Source organism: Harmonia axyridis, chromosome X (assembly GCF_914767665.1).
Source record: "Harmonia axyridis chromosome X, icHarAxyr1.1, whole genome shotgun sequence".
Classification (NCBI taxonomy): domain Eukaryota; kingdom Metazoa; phylum Arthropoda; class Insecta; order Coleoptera; family Coccinellidae; genus Harmonia; species Harmonia axyridis.
The window spans coordinates 12,136,146-12,154,830 of record NC_059508.1 but is presented as its reverse complement, the minus strand read 5'-3'; the positions used below and the strand labels follow the sequence as shown (position 1 = coordinate 12,154,830).

Below are 18,685 nucleotides of genomic sequence, written 5' to 3'. Positions count from 1 at the left end.
CCGTCCAGACCGCGTTAAAACAGAGCCTTGAGGCGCGCCCAAATTTGTGGCAAAGGTGTCAGAAGATGCTCCGCACCGTCTACAAGGTGTAGTTCGATTTTGAATACTAATACCCTATTTCTATCCGTCCCTATCCCTATCCGAGGCCGTGAGCTTGGCTGAGCTTGCACGCCGTTCACCATTCGCTCCGCGTCGACCAAGTTCGGCAACCGATGTGCTCTCGGCATTTCAGAATCATTCCTGTTCATATTTTAGTCAGTGGAGTTGTTGTCGGCTCTCGGATAGGTCTAGTCGCCATCCGTTCCTGCCTTCCCCATTCTGACGTATCTCTCGCAATTTCCAACACGCTCATCTGGAGGACATCTCGAAAGTTTCATCTTGGACTATTTCGCGTCTTTCAGGACTTTTTGGAAAAAATTCAGAGGATCAACTTTTGGACTTTGGAGTGAATTTAATTTTTTTTTTTTTTTGTGTCCGCCAACTTTTGAAGAACATGCGATAATGCTTCATCAATGTTTACTCTTGGTTTTGATGTGTTGAAGTGTTAAGTGAAGACCAAAACTTGTGATTTGTTCCAACATGAACAAAATTATATACTGAGCGGTCAAGTTGTTTTCATCTTTTTAAGGTGAGTTTAGTGTTTGATTGTGACCGCTGTCGAAACATGGGTTTGCTTGATATTTATACTTTCTGGCTGTTGATCTTTCTTGGATTATCTTTGGTTAAACAACGAGGAAGTTACTTAATGTTTGTAGATAGTTTCCCCAAATATACCTTAAGAAATCTTCCAGAGATTAATTGAAGAAGTGAAGTTAAGTTGAGTGCAACGCTGAAAAGATTTAGCGCATAAAGTTTGTTGTTCGCTTACCGCGGAATCCTTAAGAGCTGTACTGAAGGAGAGGTCGCAAAATTGAACTGTGTGCAAGAACTGGCGAATGATGGACCCACGGAGGTGGATAAAAAAACGTCATTAAATTGATTACGAAACTCCATGTATCGACAATTACACTATTGTTTAAAATTGAAAGGCCAGCAGTATATCATTATACTAGAGGTTGTATTTGATACTTTCACTGCGCTCTATGATCATGGATCTATTACGAAAAATATTATATATCGCTAATCATACCCATGGCGCAGCTATGGGTATTAAAGTATGTCATTTCTTTATTATCCAGGATGTTGGGCAAGCCATGTAGCAATAAATACAACTAATGAGATAAACCTTTCGGTGGTCCAGTTGTCAAATGGGAATAATCCACGTTCGAGCCGCTAGAAATCATCAAATTGCCCTACCACTATTTGGCGCGTTTTGTTCAGTATTTGGGTGGCAAAATAGACTACATTGGCTGGCAGCAAATTATCTTCCAGTGAATTATTCCGCTAGAATTGACTCATTAGGCTTATCATTGCCAGTGTTCAGAATCCAGCTTTAATCTGCAACTGTTATTGATGTTGGATTCACAATCGGCTCAATGTGTGCGAATAAATTATCATTTGTAATAGGAAAATAGTTGTTGCCGAGTGTTACTTCACATGTTTTCTCAACGGTCAAGTGCACCGCGCGTCTAGTTGGGAGACAAGAATGCGGTAATGAATGCTTTTCTCCATTTCAGTTTCGATTGTAGCCAAGGAATCTCGCCACTTGAAGATCAAGACCGGTGATGAAATACTCATTGAGGCAAAATGAATAATTGAAATGTTTCCAAGACTCGGCGAATGTTTACAGTACCGCCGGAGATTAGAAAATTCTTCACTCTTTGCGTTATTTCAATTGTTCCCATCAACGAACTGGACATCACCGCTCACTCTTCATCACCGTAATAAAATTACCAATTTTGCCACCTTTTCTTCAAATCAGTTCTAACGGATGCTGTGGTGATCATTCACAGATTTCAGATAAAGTCGTAGAACTGCTGGTGTATCATCAGTAACGCTTAGAATTTGATGATAAAAAATTCCTTGAAAATTCAAACTTAATTGAAAAATTACCGATAACTTTCAGAGAAAAAATAGAACAAACTCATACCTATCTACAATTCATGTCAAAAAAATACAACCAATTAGTCGATTTTGAGTTCCACCAGAAATTCCTTAGTCAAACGTTTTTTGAAGCATTTTCTGGTATCGGAGAATTAGGCGCGTATTCTCTATTGTATCTTAAATAAACTGTAAACGGTTGCATTGAAGTGGTAATCTGAGTTTCAGGAAGAGAAAGGAGTAAAATATTATCACATAAAAATAAACATAAAAAATCTCATTTGCAATACAAATTTTAGACCTGGTTAAAATAGCAAACACACGAGAAGTAATCTGACAAAGTAAAGACCTGTGAACAATCTAAATGACAGATGAAGTTTAAGCTTCACTGTGACAATTTAGCGGGAAATGGCCTATTCTCTTACTCTCTTCAATATCTTTGAATTCGGTATTCTTTCTGAATGAAGGTTTCACCAATGAAATTCTCCTCTGTTTGCATTTCCAGTTTTCTGCATGTTGTGTCTTTTTTCTATTGATGCGTCAAAAGAAGCCGTAAAAACTTTTAGGGCATGGCTTGGCGCCCTGTTTTTTTCCTTTCAAACACCGTTTTGAAAAGACCCCATCGATTTCTGCAATTTTAGTTCGTGGAATCGTTACAGAATAAATGGGATCGAAGTTGTTAACAATGCACCAATCTGACATTTGTCAGCGAACACGAAAACACTATTTGCCGACATAAGAAATCTAAATCGCTTTCCACACGTAAGCAGCATTCCTTTTGTTGGGAAATACAGAAGTTTCAAATTGCGGGTATCTACAATATTTCATAGAGGGTGTTATATAAATAGAATCCCGGCAAATACCCTGGTTTTTCGCACACAAAAGAAAATCTCTGGACATTATTACACTTTCGGCTGAACTTGTTCGAGTCATTGTATACTAGCATCAATTTTTGACAAGAAAAACCCTGAACGTTGAAAAAGAGGCTGGCGAGGAGGCTGGAGATTCCGGATATCAGGCCATAGAACTTTGAAGACGCCAGATAAATTAAGAGGGTTATTCGAAACCCCACTGACCTTACCAGCCATGCTCATTTTGTTGATGTTGTGTGTATCCATGATAAAATTGATTGCATCTACTGGAGACACTTGGTTCCTGTGGAGTTGATTAGTAATGTTATACAGGGTTGGAAGGAATGTAAGATTGTTTTATGGAACGGCCTGTCTACCTTCTGAACGATTGACCAAAGAACGAAAAGCTATTGTGGCCGTCTAGTGTCATTCATTATTTTAAATAATAAACCTAAACTTGTCTGTTCAACATCGGACAGAGAAAACTATACCGGGTGATTTCAAATCTCGAAAAAGAAGCATCTTACAGAAAAACGTTTATGAATTTTTTTTATGGTTCTGCCAGAACCTCTTTAATTCCCACTTGTGGGGTTACTGACATCAACTTTGGATGATCAAATAGCTTTAGTTTATTGCAGATTCGTATTCGGCAAAAATACAACATTTTTGTGGAAACACGATTTGTCACAGATGGCTCTAAAATCGAATTTAAACTTTTCAAATGAACGCCTTCAACATATCCGTTCAATAATTCACATGAAATTCCAACGTTCTATGAAGAACTGATCAGCAAATTTAGTTTATTCATGATTCAATACAGTTACATAAATAAACATGGAAACGTTTAACAAATTTTCGAATATCCCAATTTTTCAGAAGATGTGCTTATAGTTTTCGAGATGGTTTTAGTGAGCTTCCGGATAAGTGAACTATCCCCTCAAAACGATCAACCTTTCATTCAAACCATTTTTCTCTTCGTGATTTTCGACTCATTCAACTTGAAAAAATCACCCGGTATAAACATAAAATAATCGCAGTAATAATCTAATAATTTTTGGTATTCCAAAAATAACTTTTCTCGCCATTCTTGTCTATTCAATATTCCATCAGAATTTTTGTTATTGCAAATTGTAATTCACTCATCTGAATAGATCAGAGGCTCCTTTGATCAGTTTGAATCTCCGCAATCGTCTTCCTCCAGGTGTTCTGTAACGTTATTCCTCCAGTTGCTCAGGAATGTAGTTGAAATATCGTATTTCTCGTTAGTTCTTCTTACTCTTTTTCGCGCAACAATCCGCCATATCTACCAGATGTGGTATCCAAGGCAAAACATCCTGTATCAGAAGTTCCACAATATATATCAAATAACGTTATTGTTTTGATGTCTCAACTGCCAATTAAGAACGTTCGACTTAATCCTGGAATTCAAAAATAACATTACAATAATTTCAACTTCGGGAGTAGGTATGTACCGTACTTATTGTTATTTTTAGACAAAAATGAAAAAAAAAGAATGAAATGGGAAATTTTTTTGGGGGAACGAGAACCACTTATTTTATTCCACCGTTCAAAAATCTGAAGATGTTTACTCCCCTTGAAATTCGATATTCCCATGATTACATCAAATATATGTACAATTTCGATTCCATTTATTTTTCTCTGAATGTAACTTCGTTTTTATAACAGATCTTAATTCAACGATCAGGATCTTCAATGTTCTTTTCCACATCGTAAAACTTTTAGAGCTACAAATTAGATACCTACAACAAAAGGAAAATGGGACTTGATCTCAAAGTTTTTGGTTTTTGCAATGTTCCACTAATTCTTTTTCCATTCAATAAACAGGTGGCTATTAAGAATTAATTGCAAGAAAATTGAATGAAGTTTAAGTAAACCCTTAACCCAGCACTCAACTATATTGAGGTATTGAATCAATGAGAAGAATTTACGTCATATTCTTAACCTATAAGGGACATATCATTTCGGTCAAGAATAAATATTTCATTACATTCACTTCACTGTGTGATACTTTTCTATTGCAGAAGTCATGTTAGGACAATTCTTCGAAAACTTTGAATTCACGACAGAAAAATCAATTTGTCTTAATATTTCATAGATTTCATGACCACACGAAATGGAAATGAGAAAATTGGAACATTGCAATTCAAAAAGGAACATGACACGAATTTGATAGAACGAAAAGTGAATTGCATTTATTTTCACGTTGAATTCCGAAACAACTTTATTTTTGTAAATATGGAATTCCCTACGTGTTAGCATTCCTCCTGACACAAAAGCCTAATCAAATCCATTATTCTTCTGCTGAATTTGCAGCAGGAACAAGGAATGAAAGCCAAAGTAGTAATTCTGCTTTTCAACCGAATGTAAATTATCTTTATGGAGCAGGCAATCTTTCCCAATTTTAATAGAGTTTTAGGGATTAAATTACAGCTGAGATTGAACAAGGTAGGTTTGTTGCAGCATGCCAAAAAAAAAGGGTCTGGATTGCCTGGAATGTAGTATGAAAATTGATCATGTCCTTCGCTTGAATGGAGGATGAAATACGTTCATTCTCTTCAGTAAATTGAGCCGTAAATATTATCCCTTCCGGAGATTTTTTTCTATCATGGCACACGATTAGTTTTCGTTTATCATTTTCAATAATAAGTTTTTGGACCGTTCGAGAATGAATGATTTTTATCCCTTTCATGAAATTCATAGAATAATTGAATCTTTGAATCATATTAGACTATGGATGTTATAATGGTTTTATAAATATCTTGCGACATTTTATAACGACAAATTCAACACTATGTTTCATGATAATAATAATAATAACCTTTTTTATGTCTCGTTTATTGGAAAAACATTGATAAAATTCAAAAATTGATTAGAACACGGTGGACTGCTTGAACACAGATCGTTTGTAGGAAATTGTAAGTGATAGAACTTGTCGGTAAAAGATTATTTTAAAGCAAATAATATTGAATAAATAATTATGTTTCCGATCAAACATTTTATGTGTATATTTCCAAATTATTTAACACAAATGACATAAGAAATGTCAAAAAATAAAACACAGTATTGCCATTAAAAACATTTCGAATTGTATAATTCCTATTGGATGAGATTAAACGTGATGGAAAAGCACTGTTGCAATGGCAGTTCCTCGGCCACAATTTGATTTCATATAAGACCGTAATAAGTAACTGACGCGACCAAAAGAAACAAAAAACTTTGTTTTTTTTCCGTCTAAAACCACTTCACTCAAGTAACATTAAGTACACCCTCGGTCACTAATTCGATAAATGTCATGTCAAGAGTGTCAAGAAAAAGTTATTTGTCATTATACATCATGGTTCCGAGCTGCGTTACCTGGAAAATCCCTGAGGAAATTCAGAAAATTCTGGGAAGTTGAACGATACATCTTCAAATTCGAAAAAAGGACATTGAGTTTGTATACATTTCTCTCTATGGAAAGGGAAAAAAAAGTGAATTTCAGTTGTTGGTTTCGATGAACCAATTTATTAAATTAATGAATGTTTTTCACGTCAATGAGTAAACATGTTGAAATTATGGGGTTAGGACCACTGAAATAACAGGCGATCAATTTTACTAAGCCAACGTTTGGTCTATAATATTTAAACTTTATCAAGGCCATGGAGGGAATAAACAAAATAGGAACGACGATCCAGTTGAGAATGAACAACTACCATCAGTTATTCCTGAGTGAAGTTTTATACCTTTCCTGGGATGTTCAAAATTTTACAAAGGCAATCAGAACATCTCCTAGAATGCGAATTAAACAATATAAATACGATTGCGATGAGATAAGAGTATTCAGGGATGAGAAAAATTCAACAGCCGTTGCTGCGCTTCATTTTACTGAAAATCGCTCAGACTTTGATGCCACATTTTATCAAATTTTCATGTCCGAAAATATTACATCAGTATCTATAGAGAGGTTCATTTGCTCATTAATATTTTCAATTAGTCATAGGTACCAGTTGGTGGATCGTTGAATGCTCTTTGCGAAACCCAAATTGGTGATCTATAATTATTTTCTGTCATTCTACGAAATCTGTTAATCATCTGTGAATTAATTTCTCTATCAGTTTACTAATTACCGATAATAGGCTTTTGGCTTTCAGATATTATATGGATGTGTTGATGAATATATTGGAATTCGGTTTGGTCATTCATATTCGAAATTATTTCTGTTCAATAGTTTATACATTTCAATGGATTCTATGAGTCTCTTGCCTTTTGATTCCATATGTACAATTTTCAGGGTGATCATTACCTATTCAATACATTCGATGTTCATTAAATCTAATTTCAAATGGACGTGCTGACTGTTCTACGTTATTAATATTGTAAGTTGAACATATTAACCCATATATTCCTGAATTACATTTGTTTAGGGTTGAATATTTTGCATTGATTAACAACGATGATATTGTATTCATTGGTTTGAAGGCAATATTCAGGTTTGAATTGGAAAGACTATTGTTGAAAGGATAGCTAATATAGTCTTTCTAAATTGAACGCTTTTTGGTTTTTCTATTCACCTTTTTGCTACCTAAATTCATATAAAGAGTCTGTACCATTCGTAGAACTCTCGTTAGAACCTTCAGTGTCTGAAGATGAACTTGGAAATAAGAACGTAGAAAAAGGGAAACTTGTTTCAGCCTGTAAATTGATATTAATGAATAATTCTGGTTATTCAACTAATCAGAAGGAATATACAACAGCCCTTGCTGCACTTCATTCAACTGAAAATCGATCAGACTTTGATGCCATATTTTATTGAATACCTATTCTATGTCCAAGAATATTGCACCAGCATTGGTAGAGAGGTTCATTTGTTCATTTATATTTTCAATAAGTAATACCAGTTGGTGGATCGTTGAATGCTCTTTGCGAAACCAAAATTGGTGCTCTATAATTATTTTCTGTTATTCTACGACATCTGTTAATCATCTGTGAATTAATTTCTCTATCAGTTTACTAATTACTGATAATAGGCTTTTGGCTTTCAGATATCTTATGGATGTGTTGATGAATATATTGGAATTCGGTTTGGTCATTCATATTCGAAATTATTTCTGTTCAATAGTTTATACATTTCAATGGATTCTATGAGTCTCTTGCCTTTTGATTCCATATGTATAATTTTCAGAGTGATCATTACCTATTCAATACATTCGATGTTCATTAAATCTAATTTCAAATGGACGTGCTGACTGTTCTACGTTATTAATATTGTAAGTTGAACATATTAACCCATATATTCCTGAATTACATTTGTTTAGGGTTGAATATTTTGCATTGATTAACAACGTTGATATTGTATTCATTGGTTTGAAGGCAATATTCAGGTTTGAATTGGAAAGACTGTTGTTGAAAGGAAAGCTAATATAGTCTTTCTAAATTGAACGCTTTTTGGTTTTTCTATTCACCTTTTTGCTACCTAAATTCATATAAAGAGTCTGTACCATTCGTAGAACTCTCGTTAGAACCTTCAGTGTCTGAAGATGAACTTGGAAATAAGAACGTAGAAAGAGGGAAACTTGTTTCAGCCTGTAAATTGATATTAATGAATAATTCTGGTTATTCAACTAATCAGAAGGAATATACAACAGCACTTGCTGCACTTCATTCAACTGAAAATCGATCAGACTTTGATGCCATATTTTATCGAATACCTATTCTATGTCCAAGAATATTGCACCAGCATTGGTAGAGAGTTTAATTAGCTCATTTATATTTTCAATTAGTGATACCTGTTGGTGGATCATTGAATGCTCTTTGCGAAACCCAAACTGGTGATCTATAATTATTTTCTGTCATTCTACGAAATCTCCTAATCATCTGTGAATTAATTTCTCTATCAGTGTACTAATTACCGATAATAGGCTTTTGGGTTTCATATATCAGTTGAATGTGTTGATGAATATATTGGAATTCTGTTTGGTCATTCATATTTGAAACTATTTCTGTTCAATAGTTTATACATTTCAATGGATCCTATGAGTCTCTTGCCTTTTGATTACACATGTATAATTTTCAGGGTGATAATTACCTATTAAATACATTCGATGTGCGTCAATTCTAATTTCAAATGGACATCCTGTCTGTTCTACGTAATTAATATTGCAAGTTGTACATATTAACTCATATATTCCTGAATAACTTGTGTTTGGGGTTGAATATTTTGCATTGATTAACAGCGATGATTTTATTCATTGGTGTAAAGGCAATTTTCAGATTCACTTTGGAAAGGCTTTTGTTGAAAGGATAGCTAATAGTCTGTCCAAATTGAATGCTTTTTCGTTTTTTTTATTACCATATATTGAAATATTGCACCCGTGTTGATAGAGAGGTTCATTTGCTCATCAATATTTTCAATTAGTTGTACCAGTTGGTGGATCGTTGAATGCTCTTTGCGAAACCCAAATTGGTGATCTATAATTATTTTCTGTCATTCTACGAAATCTGTAAATCATCTGTGAATTAATTTCTCTATCAGTTTACTAATTACCGATAATAGGTTTTTGGCTTTCAGATATCATATGAATGTGTTGATGAATATATTGGAATTCGGTTTGGTCATTCATATCCGAAACAATTTCTGTTCAATAGTTTATATATTTCAAAGGTTTCTATGAGTCTCTTGCCTTTTGATTACACATGTATAATTTTTAGGGTGATAATTACCTATTCAATACATTCGATGTTCGTCAATTCTAATTTCAAATGGACATCCTGTCTGTTCTACGTAATTAATATTGCAAGTTGAACATATTAACTTATATATTCCTGAATTACTTGTGTTTGGGGTTGAATATTTTGCATTGATTAACAACGATGATATTGTATTCATTGGTTTGAAGGCAATATTCCGGTTCGAATTGGAAAGGCTATTTTTGAAAGGATAGCTAATACTGTCTTTCTAAATTGAACGCTTTTTTGTTTTTCTAATCATCTTTTTCATACCTGAATTCATATAAATAATCTGTACCATTTGTTATTGTCTGAAGATGAACTCGGAAATAAAAACATAGAAAATGTAAAACTTGTGTCAGTCTGTAAATTGTAAATTCTCAGCAGAAATGAATAGCATTATCTAATGTTTCACACGGTGCTATATGATTGAATAGCAGTTATTTCAAGAAGCATGACAGGCGATCAAATCAAAAGACGAAAATCCCACAAATCCTATCGAATCATGGCCAGAATAATTCATAATAGCTCATAAATTTTCATTTGTGGAATAACCCTCATATCACTATTCCAACAATGGAATCATTTCGGCGAGTGGAATCTCGGTATACAACAATTGGAATATACAGAAGTCCCACATCAACTGTACCAAAACATTAATGCAACGGACTAACATTCCATATAATGGTGTTACAAAGCGTTCGATATGAATCTCCTCTTTTTTTTTCCAATGTTCTGGGGCCATTTCATTATCGGAATAAGAAATGGTGATAATTTACTACGGTGACCCTAATTTTATCAGTTCGGAAAAAATGGTTTATTAGACCTGACTTTGAATAAATTAATCGTGCCTGTTTTGAAAAAGTGTCTTCCTCACCACACCCTGGTAGAATGATATCATCTTTAGACTCGTTCGTCTACATAGCAGGAGCAGTCTGTATAACTAATTCATTCTTTAATGTTGAAATTATCTACCTTAATAACATTATGTAAACCAACCAGGTATATCCATAATTATAAGTCGGCCTGAGCATTTGACTTAATGATCTGAATTGATCCCACCTTTCTATAAGCGATCAGTTCGGACGTTGTTTCACATTATCTGCTTTTATTATAAAATGGGTTCGCCTCTTCTTCGTTTTCGCCCAAACCTTTCCGTTTAATCTGTATATAATAAGTGTGAAAGACGCTCGCAATTTTTTTTTTCTTCATTTTGCAAATTTTCATCACAATATCCTCAAGATTACCTTGTCCCAAAACAGGCAAACAAAATAAACCACAAGCAGTTCTCACTATTTATGAATTTAAACTATTCATATCAACACTTCGCTGAACCAAAAAAACAATAATTTTTAATAAAAATTCGACTATATTTGTCAACAAATTCACCTTCAGAAAAATTAAATATTACATTCCTAATATATTTATTAATTCTGTATAAACCTTCTTATTGATATAAGCATATCTACAAAACAATCAATAACAAAAATTATTCAATAATTCAAGAGAAAACAATGATTTCTCCATAACTTTTATTGAAGAAACTAGCTATTAAATCAAATCAATCATCAAAAAACTCAAATATCTTCGACGTATTTTTCATTTCTTTAGGTAGGGATTCACGGCTTGGCTTGATATTCGATCTACTTGGCTTGAGCATGACTTGAAATCAGCTCGAATTCGAGTCAAGTAGTAGTTTTTCAAGGTTAAGTCAGGTACTTAATAAGTATATTGAAAAACTACTACTTGACTTCAACTTGAGTTCATTTCAAGTCAAGCTCAAGCCAAGTAACTTGAATATCAAGTCGAGCCGTGAATCCCTAGTATACAGTAAGAGGTTTTTCGTCACATTATTTAACAAGGAATTCAATCGATTTTGAGTTTGAAATTATCAAGTTATCAAATTTGGAGCAGTAAATAGACAGTTTTTAATAAAAATTTCAACAACCCGCATCTTGAACTACGAATCTGAAGGTTGTGTCACATATTCACTAACATCCTATATAGGTGCATGAATGAACGAATGCTAAAAACACTTCTTCTGATTTTAGTGCATTCCTTATTTATTTTTTGTTTCTCTGTAGAAAATGCTTGTTCAGTGTTGTAACCTATCTTTCGAATTTGATGTTACGTTCTCTACTTGTAGCTGGTTTTAGTCCATCAATAAAATAGTATCAGGTTCACCGCAGCAAGGAACTGAGGATTTGATTAAGCATGCATTACTAAATATGTCATCCTCAATTATCGTCACGTGATGTGTTGGGCAGAATTGGTAAGATGTCCACTTTGACTAGCCAGAGATGGTGCAGTATCAAGGGTATCATAAGCTTACTCTATTCGTTATACCGGTATAAATTATAGCTAGCCATCCTATGCGCATTATAGGAGTCTGCAGACGACACTGGTCCGATGGTCATCAGTAACATTCCTCCCGCTTGTAAGGCAGTGGCGGAGTCAACATTTTTGCCCTGAAAAAAGGAAGAATCAGATCAAAGCTTAATTATAAAATACTGAATTGAACAAAAATCCAATATCGCATATTCACAAATTCGAATAGGTGAATGTTGAATAATTTGATCGCTCTTCCATAAATATGCTACATATGAAATGAAAAACAAATTCTTTCGAACATCATATTGAAATTCATATCACGAATCACAATAATATTGAAACATATTTTAATCGGAATGATGAAAGTCCCATTAATAAATCCATTTTACGAAATGATGTGACATATACAATGGAAATGTAAAATGTTCACTATACGTGAATATATTTCGATTAGGCGTGAAACAAATATGTGCAAGTGAGTTGATTGAAATCGTACTCAATCATACTAATTTAACTGAAAAATCAATTTGTGTTGACAATATTGTGTAGATCCATTTGATATTGAATGTGTGGTATTTTTCCATTTGAATGGATATTAAAAATCGGTTTCTTGCAGAATATCAAAAACTTTCGAGCTCAATAATGGTGGAATATACTCCACATGCAATCCATATGATTATAATCACATGAATGTATCAATTGTAATGTTTCCACCATATTTATGTATTAAATCTGCTATGAATATCTGTGTTCACCAATTTTTATGGAACATGTATTTTTTTTATTTCTTATGCCAATAGTGTTCAGCTGGTTATGCCTTCAATAATGGAAAGATATATGCTTCAACAAATTTAAGGATTTATTGAACCGTTTCATTGAAATCAGTACTTATACTGCTATTCTTGTATCGTGTAAAGAAAATTTACTTTCGAAAATGTCATGAAAAAATTGAAAAAATTAACACAGTAATGCCATCGGAGCCACTTGAAATTGTATCAATCTTATTGAAAAACCCTATATGTGTGTGAAGATAAAGATGCACCTGCAAGATCAGCTACCAATCCCGAAAAATTTATAGGCTACTTTTTCTGATTATGTTACTTAGCACGCCACTGTTTATGTGTTTTGGCAGACGTGAACTCCACTCTCTCTGCTGATGGGATTAATGGGACTTAGGAGATAGCGTAATGCTATTCGCTTGTAGCAATCATATGCAGGTATCGGAAAGAGATTGAAAATTCGAGTTTTGTACATAATATGTGAGTACATTTCGAATTGATAGCACCTGGCTTTATCATTTGATACCAGACATAAACCAGATCGCTTGGTATGTGATGATCACAAATGTTAATGAGCTGTAGGCTGTAAATGTCCTGCCTTTGGTTCAACAGTATCAATTTTTTGCATTTAAGACTTATGAGAAAATCTACAAGAAAACAATATCATTAGGTATAATGTATCACTCAACGAAATTCGATTAATCCAAAAATATTCCAAAGTTCACAAACAAATCTCCAAGCTAAAGAGAAGGAAACGCAATGAACCAGAAAAAATAAAATAAATCTATCATGTTCAATAAATAAAAAGGACCTTATTATATTGCACAATAATAGTTGAGGGGAACAAGGCAGGAAATTCATGAAGTTTTTTCTACTTAACGTTGAATTCTTCTTTTACATCATTTACTTTCTCTAGTTGGTTTTCTAAGTTTCTTCTGAATCCTAGGGACTTGTAATTCGACTGATGTACTTCTTTTTTTTAAGAAGACGGATATTACTTACCACCTATAATAAATAATAGGATCATTTAAACAAGTAGTTGAAGGATCTTTCAGATATGAGTGGAGCATTCAAATTTTATTCTGAATGTTTATTTGTATTTCTGGTGTCCTTGAAACCCTTTATTGTTGGGATTCCCCGAGTCCACGATTTATATGTGAAGAATATTTATTCACAAATCAACATACCTGACAAAGCTGTGTTAACCAAACAATTGTCGTGTTTATTTTCGAGAATAATATTAATTTACATAGGTTTTCAATTGAATACATCAACAATGAACGATATCGAAACCTAAAATAAATAGGATATTGTTTAAAAGGTTTCTAATTATGACATGAGCTCAGATATTTCCTCAATTAATTGTTCACCATTAAACAATGCTCCTTCAAACGTGGAGGAAAAATCAAACTTGGCATAAAAGTAAATATTCACAGTGAACAAGAGAGAATCATTTTATTCAATAGAAAATATTCCTCCTTCACAAGCTACAGATTCTCATCATAATTGAATGAAGAAATAAAAAAAAAATCTGATGTTGAGTTCAAGTATTCCACAATTGAACAATATACACGAAAAGACTTTTCTCTTGGTTTATTTTTCATTAATATTTCAGTTGAAGTCAGAATGGCATTTGTGTTGTAACCTTTCAAAACTTCAGTAAAGTAGAGTGTATTATGTATTCCCTGGTTAGGCTAAATTGTCCCAAAGCAAAACCAAGAAATGGAAAACGAGATGTTCATCCGGTTCATATTCAAATACTACCTCTTGTTATGTTCACTCTTAAATAATGATATTGCACTCTTGGACTCCTTCCAAATGCATAATAGATTACACAGTAAGTGACTCTTTATATTCGGCAATTTGAACTGCATTTGTTTGAAACGAAATTATTTTATTGTTTTATGAATCGACTGAATTTTGACAGAATAAGCAGACGTTTCCTTTTGTGTCAAAGTTTGTTAACATCACAAAAACTACTCTACTCATATCCATTGATTTGTGATTTTTTTCTCTCAGAATATCCCTCAGTTCGAATTCGATTCTTCACAGATTCCAAAACTGATCAGATTCATAGCTCGAAAACAACACAACGCATGATATTTGTATCATGCGTTATTGGCAATCCAAAGAAAAATTATTTCAGGATTTTTCACAAAACTCAAAATATCTTGAAAATATGAATGTGTTTCACATTCCTTATATCTCATTATCGGCGATTGGTAAAAATCTAAATTTCATAATTCAGAGAAGAATTTAATATGTACTACTTCAATACCTCATTTCCCAATTCGATTCATTCAGAAAACGAGATATACAGTCGTATTTACCTCAACGCCTCGATTGTTTGAATTAACCTGTATCAATTAAGTGATACTTAACACCATTAGGATGCTCAGAGACCTTTAGTATTTGAATATATCGATCTGCAATATGGGAATTATCTTATAATAAACCAATCAACGCAGTAATAGCAATTTGCCATCAAAATAAACATAAATGGATATCTAAACGTTCCTCGATAGAAGATCTTTGAAACCGTAGACGATAAATAAATCGTTAAAATTCTTATCCAAATATTGACCTTTGCCTTTAGACAAAGTGAAACGTATTATCATCACATTATAATTCTAATTCGTGGAAAGGTGGACAAGTATAAAGCTGATTCTTTTGAAGCTACGTGTATATTATTCTCATACAATTAAATGTGCGATTTTTCACTTCGTAAACAGTTTGTAATGCTCGGTTCAGTATATTCTTGCTGACCGTCCGAGCTCTTCTAAGAAATTCATTCGATCATCTGGTTATCTATGCATCTTCAGCAAATTGCAGTGCCCATGCAACGTCGAGTGAAAACTACTGCCCGATAAAATGAAAAAAATGGACGTAATAAAACCGAATTTGGCTATCGGGAAACCAGCAGTCGACCCCATTGGCGAAATACCTCTTGATAGAGTTTATTCATTGGAAAATTATTCAGTGAATTTAGCTCGTTGGAAGGTTTTGAAAAACGACGATATGCCTTGGCCAGGAAATATATTTCTTGAATGCGTTCCAGCCACACATAAACTTTCAGGTTTTTATCGTCATATATTGAAATATTCATTCAGGGAAAATTGAGCTTTTGTCGCCAAATAAGCTACCCAATCTCGGCTTGTATAATAAGCGATTCAAAGTGAAAGTGACTAGCACTGAAATAAATCAGATATACAAAATTTGTCTCTCTAATTGGCCAACTTACGTGTGTCATTGATGACGTCATCGATGACATCATGCTATGTCTCATTTCGGAGTTCGGCAATCACTCCAAAAAATGAAGATGTTCCATATTCCATTGTCCAGTCAGGTATTCATATGGAAGGTGGCTGTATATTCAAAGTAATTGTCTGGAGCTTATCCCAAAAAGATGAATAGGAGCAACATTACTTGAATTAAACCCCACATGGTGTCATATAATCCTTGGCACTAAACAACTAGAAACAACTATGGGAAGGGATTTGATTCAATTATACAAAGCCAACAATAATTCCATTTCGCTAGATTTAATTAATAAAGCATGAGATTCTGCAATTAAGTGTACAAGCCAAAGTTCGCGCAGTGATTTCGGCGTCCTCATTGTAATGGTATTTTGTCTTTACCATTTGTGTTGTCTCAACTTCCCAGATATCAAAAATTAAGCTACTTAAATCGATATGGCGATATACTTATCTGGAAGAAAAAAAAATTTCAAATAAAAATAAAACTTTTGATGAGTTCCCGAAAATAAGTGATGAATATTTGTGCATTAAAATACGAATTAAGAACAGTATAAATGAGGAGGTTTGTTTTACGAGCTATTAATGTATTGCAGAATTTCGAGGTGTAATTAATATATCGATACTAAGAATTGTTGGCAACTAATTACTCTATACGATATACTGTTAAACAAAGGACTTGCATTCTCAGTTTGCAATAGTTGTCTATTCAGCTCCATCTATCGATACCTATAATGTATCAGTAACGGTGCTGTAAAATGCATAACTGCAAAATGAGGTAATGAACAACTGGAAGACAGTTCTGTACTCCCCAAGTAGGGACCTAACGTTATTACGTGCTAGCTTCACTTTATTAATAACAATTTCTTAAACCGTATTATGAGTTTTACCATGTTTGGCTCGACAAATAACAGGATCTTGTGAAATATGAGCATAAGGGAATAATCAAGCAATATTTCATTTGATTCTTATTCATGTCAAGATTGTCGACACTCAGACGTTGTTTTTTTGGCAATTCAATGAAACATCCTTTGTTGAATTAAGTTTTCATGGTGTGAATGAAGATATTCTAAATATCTTTTTTTGCGATGGGTATAGCCAGACGCATAATTTAAAATTATTTTCATTTATACAGGGTTTTGGAAAATGAATATATAGAAGTTACACTTTTTTCAACACCCTGTATATAAATTCAAAAATGGAATGGCCGAATAATTATTATTTTTTAATTGGTAATTAATAAAGAAGAGAGTGATCATAATTAATATTCACACCTCAATTACAAATAATGGCCCAAAACTTTCTTATTTCAAATGCCACCCATGAAAAAGGATAGCTGTATAGGAAAACCTAATACAGATGTAGTTTCGAAATTAATTTTTACGTTCAACAAGATATAGAAATACTGGGTGTGCCATTTGAAATGAGAACGTTTTTGGCCATTATTTTCGAATAGTTCTTCTAAGGTATAGAGTGATATCGAGAAAAAATTCATTTCTGAATTCATATACGGGGTGTTATATTGAAAAAAGTGTAACTTTGGTTTTGAACAATGTACCTATATATGAAAAGAATTTCTGATTACCCTATATACATCACAAAAGAAGATTTTCAAAATATCTTCATTATTATCGCCCAATGGAAATCATTAAAAATGATTTTAAAAGCATCTGCGCTCAGTAGGATTTTTTCTTTGAACGATACAAGAATATCAGAACCGAGTCCTGAACGGTACTTGGTACCAATTTCAAATTTGTCTACAATACGACGGATAGTGAGCTTATCTGAATAATGCCGTTCATGAATATCTCTCAGTATTCACAAATGGGTATTTCAGAGACAAAACACTGGAAGTTCTATTATTCAGGAATCGTATTCGTATACCTACAAATGCATTCCTACGTCAATTATCTCCTGTATTGTTTTGGTCTATTAATTAGATCGAATTTTGCGTATGCGATCAATTCATTCTGCAAAACTAATATATGTACAAATAAGCGCTCACTTAAAGCACTGTAGCGAATCGTTCTGCTTATTATGCTCTTATTGTAAAATGTTAATCGCCATTTAACTCTTATTCAATACATTTTGTTGCATATAAAGAGGCATTTTAATAAAACACTGCTTAACATTTCTATGAATTATTGATTTAATAACCGTTATTCCGCTCTATGGCGAAAAATTGTCCGTTCCCTTCCACTGGAACTACTATTATTACTCTTCATATTTTATGCGTAACACCCAACAATTGTAGTGGGATAAATTATAAAGCACCGTATTTGTTCACTATTCGGAAATTTTCGATGATACATTTTACGTTTGTTTTTTGCTTCAGCGTCAACAGAAGTTATTTCAGATTGAATGACATCACGTGCAAGCGATAGCTCTCAGTAATTGGAGCTTCTGTGATTTGTTCACTTCACATTTATAATCCTTACTTCATTATTGAAGAAGTTAGTGACTGAAATATCATTATTATCCTTGACTTTAGCGTAGGGGAAAATTTCCCTCACAATCGGCTTTCTCAGAATATCAGAAGTATAGAGCTGAGATGTGTCCAGTCCTCGAAGCCTCTTTGGTCCTTGATCCTTGGGCCTGTCTGTCGCTTCCTAGGAATGTTCTCAAAGAGAATAGCTTTTCCACTTGGATATTCACTAAGTCCTAGTTCCTTGATATTTTTTCGACAACCTTCTGAAGCATGTTGTTGTCTTCTGATGTTTATCGACTAATATTTTATGTGGTCTGTTTGGGGAACTGTTTCTTC

General features: G+C 33.5%; 1 protein-coding gene across 10 annotated transcripts in view; it reads left to right on the top strand.

Annotated features, from left to right (window-relative positions):
• Positions 1–240: 240 nt before the first annotated feature.
• LOC123685603 (latrophilin Cirl) overlaps positions 241–18,685 on the top strand; it is a 188,938-nt gene continuing 170,493 nt past the window's right edge. For 9 of the 10 annotated variants that reach the window (XM_045625312.1, XM_045625318.1, XM_045625315.1 and 6 more), the window contains exon 1: positions 242–628. The gene's annotated coding sequence lies outside the window, so the exon portion shown is untranslated. Of the gene's footprint in view, positions 629–18,685 lie in introns of all 10 variants that reach the window. The other variant, XR_006748332.1, reaches the window with a different exon arrangement.